Below are 6,975 nucleotides of genomic sequence, written 5' to 3'. Positions count from 1 at the left end.
CCTGTGCTCCATCTGAACACCAGGTTGTGATGAACCAGCCAGGGAAACCCCAAGATGACCGGGGAGTCAGGAGCCCAATTAGGGAAAATGCCAGGTCCTCCTGGTGACAGGCTCCAATGTGGCCGCGGAGAACAGACTTACAGGAGTCCACGACCCCCGAGCCCAAGAGCTGCCTGTCCAGGGCACTCACCTGCAACGTGACATCACAGTGTTGTCTTGGGAGGCCATGTAGCCGTGCATACTAGAGGTCTGTAAAACAACCGGTGGCCCCTGTGTCAACCAATGTGCGGGTGTGCGCCTGACACCCTGTCCAGGTTATGTGAATGGGCACAGTAAGCTGTCTGGGGTCATCCAGGGAACCCAACTTGGCTCCTTGGGGGGGTGGTACAGAAGTGGCCAGGAGCTCCCAAGAGAAGCATAAAAAAGCCTGAAAGCGCTGCTTGCTCTCCTTTGGATTGAGCCCTCCCTGCCCTAACCGCAAAGGTTCCAGGTCCTCCTCTCTGAGGATAGAAGTAGGGATAGCCGTCCCTCCTCTTGGAGCTTGCGCGTGACTGAGATTTTTTATGGCTACTGCTGTCTCCACAATGCAGTCCAGGGTCCAATCCTCTCCCCTGTACATCAGCTCCTTCTGAAGCCAGGGTTGGAGCCCATTCATGAAGCAGGTAAGGAGGGAGGTCTCGCTCCACCTGCTTTGTTCCACAAGCGTCCAGAACTCTAAGGTGTACTTGGCCACGGTCCGGTTGCCTTGTCGTAGGTGAAGGAGGTGATCACTGGTGACGTGAGAGGTGCGTGGATAAGAAAATACTGCCTCGAACCTCTTACAAAAGTCGGCATAGGTGGTCTTCTGACGCCTGCCCCAACCCGCTGTCACCCACTAACGTGCTGGACTGGTGAGCAGTGCCACCAGGTAGCAATCTTGGACTCCTTTATGGAATACAGGTGTGGGAAGCAGGAGAACACCAATTGACACTACATTAAGAATCCTGAACATTGTTCCGGAAACCCATCGTACCTTTCAGGAGTGACCAGTAGAGGTCTCCATCTGAGGGGATTTGCAGTCACGGGAAGCGTTTCAGTGGATGACGCTACCTCTGTTCCCCTTGGGATCTGGAGATGGTTGCAGGTCCTGAGAGTGGAGGTCAGTTCTTGGAGTTTCTCCTCCAGCTGCTCTAGGATGCGCTGATGAAACGCCAGTACAGCTTCCTGCGATCCGAAGTCACTGGGCAGCTGGGTGAGCTCTGCAGAGTCCGTAGGTGGGGTGGAACCATCTGTCATGATGCAGGGCTACACAGAGCAATGGACTCAAGTGCATTGCTCAACAAAGTCTTTTATTAAGCTGAAGGGTTAAGCAGGAGACATGGTCAGAGGATAGACGAGGTTCATGTGATGTACAAACAGAATCCGAGAGGAAGCCAAGAGCTGTAGTCTGACAAAGTGAGGGTCTGAAACCAAGGAGGGAGCAAACAAACGAGGGACCATGAAGTAAACGGGATCGGAGTCCTGCAGTATCTCGTGAAGAGGTTTCGCAGTGAAAAGCTTCCGAGATGCCCCTTTTATGTTGGTTCCTCCTAATCAGCACCAGGTGTCGCTGAAGACGTGGGTGTGACAAGAGGTGTATATTAAGTGTATTAAATGTATTTTCGACTTACAATATTTTTGAGTTATGATGGGTTTCGGGGGAACATAACCACCTGTATTTTCAGTTTACGGGAAGAGTAGATATTTTATAAGTGTACATGTAAGAAACAAAATTTTTGAATGAACAACACAGATTTTGGATTTAATGGAGAAAATTATATGCTTCACAAGTTGTTACTTTCCCGTTATTTTCTAATTGATATGTCAGTACTGCGGTAGTTCTCCATAATAGTCCAGTTGATATGTGAGTATGTGTGCGTATCTGGAAGAGATTGCTCTATTGCAAAAGAGGTTTGGTTATTTATTATCATTTATTGTTGTTTTGTAATAGAGGGGGCGCGGTGGCGTGGACCGGGTCCTGCTCTCCAGTGGGTCTGGGGTTCAAGTCCTGCTTGGGGTGCCTTGCAACGGACTGGCATCCCATCCTGGGTGTGTCCCCTCCTCTTCCAGCCTTGCACCCTGTGTTGCCGGGTTAGGCTCCAGCTCCCCGTGACCCTGTATGGGGCAAGTGGTTCAGACAGTGCGTGTGTGTGTTTTGTAATGTGAGATAGGCAATTTATAGAAAAATGTGTTACTTTTAACCCTGTCACGTCTCCATCAACCAGTTGTTTAATAAACAACTACAGAAGAACTCTGTGCTTGAGTCCATCCTCCTTTGGAGCGAAACCGTGACACGAGGTTTCACCTCCTATCCGGACTCAGCGGAGTATTGCCAGATGCCGACCTCACCCGCTACCCAGAGCCCGCCTCTCCGTTTGCAGGCGCCATCACAGGAGAGGCTGGAGAACACAGTTTTCCGATTACATCAAGCCTTTCAAACAGCGGGGATTCTCCAGCCCACCACAGAAGCAGTGCCTACGGTCATGGAGGGACACACCCCACCTGTGCATCCGGGGAGGTCAGAACCGGACACCATCATCGCCCTATCGGAGAGGTATGATGGCTCCCCGGATTAGTGTCAAGAATTTTTAATGCAGTGTGAATTGGTGTTTGCTTGCTCTCCCCGCATGTACCAGACTGAGGAGGCTAAAATCGCACTCGTCCTGTCCTTGTTGGGTCCAGCGTGTGCATGGGCGGCTGCCGAATTGCGAACATGCCAAAAGACCACCTACTCTGTCTTTCAGGACAAATTTGTGGCCGTGTTTAACCCCCCACACGCTGGGCGCTTGGCTGGTGACCGTCTCCTGCGTCTGAGCCAGGGTAGCCGGACCTTGGCTGAATACGCTCTCGAGTTCCATACCCTTGCAGAGAGGAGTGGGTGGAACTCGGTGGCCCTTTTTAGTTGTTTTACTAACGGGCTTTACCCACGGATCCAGGCCGAGCTCACATATTGAGGAGAGGATTGGACCTTTGATCGCTTAGTGGAGACGGCCGTCGCTATCGACATTCTCAGCCGGAACCAAGGGTTGCAGGAGGAACTGGTTGTCCGTCCTGCTCCTCAGTTGGAGGAAGAGCCGGAGCCCATGCATCTGGGTAAGAGCCGGCTCTGCTTGGAGGAGAGGAGTCGCCGTCAGGAGCAGCACCTGTGCATCTATTGTGGCTCCCCGGATCACCTTCATTCTTCTTGTCCAGTAAGACTACCCCAAGGAAACCCCCGAGAGCAACAGGTGAGGCCCGGGAATCACAGGGGTCAGTTACGCCTTCTGGTTTGCATTGTCTGGGAGAGTCACCGGGTTCAAACCAATGCACTGATAGATTCTGGGGCCGCTGGTTGTTTCATGGGTTGGGGCTTTGCGAGAGTGCACCATGTTCCACGTAAAACATGTGAAAACACCCTAAGAGTCAAGGCCCTCGACGGCCAGCCCCTCGGTTCCAGGGTAGTGGATACTCAGACCACTCCTCTTCATCTTGAGACGGGCGTGTGTCATCAAGAAGAACTCACCTTCTTCCTAATCCGCACATCAGACGCCTCGATCATCCTAGGATATCCCTGGTTGAGACGACATAACCCCATTTTCAAATGGAGCACAAATGAACTGGTGGCCTGGGAAGAAAAGTGTCATGCCTTGTGCCTGACTCTCCCTTGCCGAGCAACTTCCGTGGAGGGGGTCAAGGGACTCCCCCTGCCAGAGATCCTCCTCGAATACGAAGACCTGAAGGAGGTCTTCAGTAAGGCCCGAGCAGCTGAGCTACCGCCTCACCGACTATGGGACTGCATGATTGACCTCTTGCCAGACATCACACTACCCTGGGGCCAGGTGTATCCCTTGTCATTACTGGAGCAGAGGGCCATGCAGGAATACATCACTGAGGCCCTCGCTTCAGGTCTCATCTGGCTCTCCACCTCTCCTGTGTCAGCAGGTTTCCTTCTTATCAGTAAGAAAGACGGTGGTTTACGTCCTTGCATTGACTATCAAGGTTTAAATGTGACCACTGTAAGATATCCACACCTGTTGCCCTTGATCACTGCTGCTTTAGAAAGCATCCATGGGTCTTCATGGTTTACCAAGCTTGATCTCCGCAGCGTGTACAACCTGATCCTGATCTGTGAGGGGGAGGAATGGAAGATGGCTTTTTCCACCACCCTAGGCCACTATGAATACCGGGTCATGCCATTTGGCCTGGTAAATGCCTCCTCGGTCTTCCAAGCCTTCCTGAACCACGTGCTGGGAGATTTCATCAACCATTGTGTGATTGTGTATCTGGATGACATCCTGGCCTACTCCTGGACCTGAGAAGACCACGTTCACCAGGTATGCGCAGTTTTACGACATCTCTTAGAGCACCGAGTGTTCGTCAAAGGGGAGAAGTGTCTATTCCATCAACAACTGATTTCCTTCCTGGGGTACATCCTGAGCCGGCAGGGGATATCCATGGACTCAGGCAAAGTAGACGCCTCCTCTGTCGGCGTAGGTGCTGTCCTGTCCCAGAGGCAAGGGACTCCTCCAAAAGATGTACCCTTGTGCCTTCTTCTCCAGAAAGATGACGCCTGCGGAGCGCAACTATAACATTTGGAACCGGGAACTCTAAGCCATCAAACTTGCGCTTGAAGAATGGCGACATTAGCTGGTGGGGGCTGTACACCCGTTCCTTGTACTCACTGACCATAGGAATTTAGAATATCTGTAGAAGGCCAAATGCCTGAACTCCCACCAGGCCCGATGGGTGCTGTTTTTCCCTAGTTTTAATTTCACAGTGTCCTACAGGCCAGGTTCCAAGAACACTAAAGCCGACGCCCTATCCCATATCCATGACCCCAAACCAGCGCTGACTACTCCTGAGAGAATTCTGCCCTGAGGATGTATCGTGGGCCCTATCAGGTGGTAGCTGCTCCAGGACATCTGAGACGTCCAGGCCCAAGAACCTGAACCCCCAGGGAAACCATCCGGGAAGGAGTATGTGCCCATCTAGCTTCGCACCGCCGTGATGAAGTGGGCTCATGAAACCCCTGAAGCAGGGCATCCAGGTATTCGGAGCACTCTTTCTCTCCTGCAGGGACAGTTCTGGTGGCCTTCCCAGGCAGATGATGTCCGCGACTTCGTACAGGCTGGTGTCACATGTGCTCAGACCTGGACCCTGCCTAAAAAACCCGCGGGTATGTTGGAACCACTACCCATACCTACTCGACCCTGGACCCACGTTGCCCTTGACTTCCTAGTGGATCTGCCTGCTTCAAAGGGTAAGACCGTGGTGCTGACCGTGATTGATCGTTTCTCTCAAGTTTGTCGTCTGGTCCCCCTCCCTAAATTACCTACCGTCCTGGAAGTCGCGGAGATCTTATTTGACGAGGTCTTCCGACTATATGAAATTCCGGAAGACATCATCTCAGACAGAGGACCGCAATTCACCTCCCCAGTCTGGAAGGCCTTTTGGAAGCGGCTCGGGGTATCGGTAAGCTTGACTTCGGGATACCACCCGCAGGCCAACGGGCAGGTTGAGCGCCTTCAACAAGACAGGTAAGTGAGGTACCTCCGAGCCTACTGTTCCCAACAACCCCATCAATGGTCTCGCTATTTATTGTGGGCTGAATAAGCCCACAACTCAGCTCCCCACTCGTCCACCGGTATCTCGCCATTCCAGTGTGTCTTGGGGTATCGACCTGCCCTGTTTCCTAGGGACTCGTCACAGAGTCCTTTCCTGGCAGTGGAGTCCTGGCACCAGGAGAGTGACAGAGCCTGGCGTACGGTGAGGGACCACCTGCTCCGCTGTACTGAGCAGCAAAAATGTCAGGCAGATTGACATCGGCGCACTCTTTCCTTCTTGCCGGGGCAACGAGTATGGCTCTCCAAACAGGACATTGTATGAAGACCCCTTCAAAGAAGCTCTGGCCCCGTTACAGAGGCCCAGTCAAGGTCCTGTGCCTAGTGACCCCGGTAACCTATTGTTTGCAGCTACCTCCAGACCTCAGGGTTCACCCAACCTTCCATGTGTTCCTCCTGAAGCCGGTGGGAGTGTCCCTCCACCAGCCGCCAGCGGACGCAACTCGGTCCCCCCCGTTACCAATTGATGGGGACCGGACTTACACAGTCCGGGCCCTGTAGGACTCGCGCCAGCGATGAGGCAGACTGCAGTACCTGGTTGATTGGGAGGGATACGGTCTGGAGGAGCGGTCCTGGGTAGGCGCATCTGACATTCTGGATCCTGACCTCATCGCATCTTTTCACTGAGACCATCCCGAGTGTCCGGCCCTTCGCTCCAGGGGGTGCCTGCTGAGGGCATCCAGAGCCGCCCGTTGGGGGGGGGTACTGTCATGTCTCCATCAACCAGCACATCGGCGACACCTGCTATTCCCTTATGGGAACAGGGATAAAAAGGAATGCCACAGACACCTGACTGCGGAACCTTGTTCAGCGACCTCTCTTTCCTTAGTGATTGTGTTACCTGTTACTCTTTCCTACCTCGACCATTGCTTATGTATATTCCGACCACGCTTCTTGCCTTGTCCCTTGTACTCTGGTCACCGATCGCCCAACCTTCGCCTGTCCCTTGACTTCTCTTTTGGATTATGATTATCGGCTTTAATAAACAACTACAGAAGAACTCTGCGCTTGAGACCGTCCTCCTTTAGAGTGAAACTGTGACAAACCTGAATACAGATGGTTTTATGCTTCAAAATATATAATTTTTTATTTACTGGAGACCGAGAAAAGTCTCACTAAAACATTATTTTTTTCATGAGGGTGCACCAGGTTTTAAATGAGCAAAAAATTCATCTTCTTTTTGTGACGCAAAACTGCACACATCCTAAGCGTCAGCTAAGATAACCACATAATATCAAATGAAAAGAAAATTCAGTGACTGCCATTTCATAATTTATTCTCTTTAATTTACAGCGGTAGCATATCTCTGAGCTGTCTACACTAGAGAATAGATTATCATTAGTGAGATTTGGGAAAC

Source organism: Scleropages formosus, chromosome 15 (genome assembly GCF_900964775.1).
Source record: "Scleropages formosus chromosome 15, fSclFor1.1, whole genome shotgun sequence".
Classification (NCBI taxonomy): Eukaryota; Metazoa; Chordata; class Actinopteri; order Osteoglossiformes; family Osteoglossidae; genus Scleropages; species Scleropages formosus.
Note: the sequence above shows the minus strand (reverse complement) of the source record.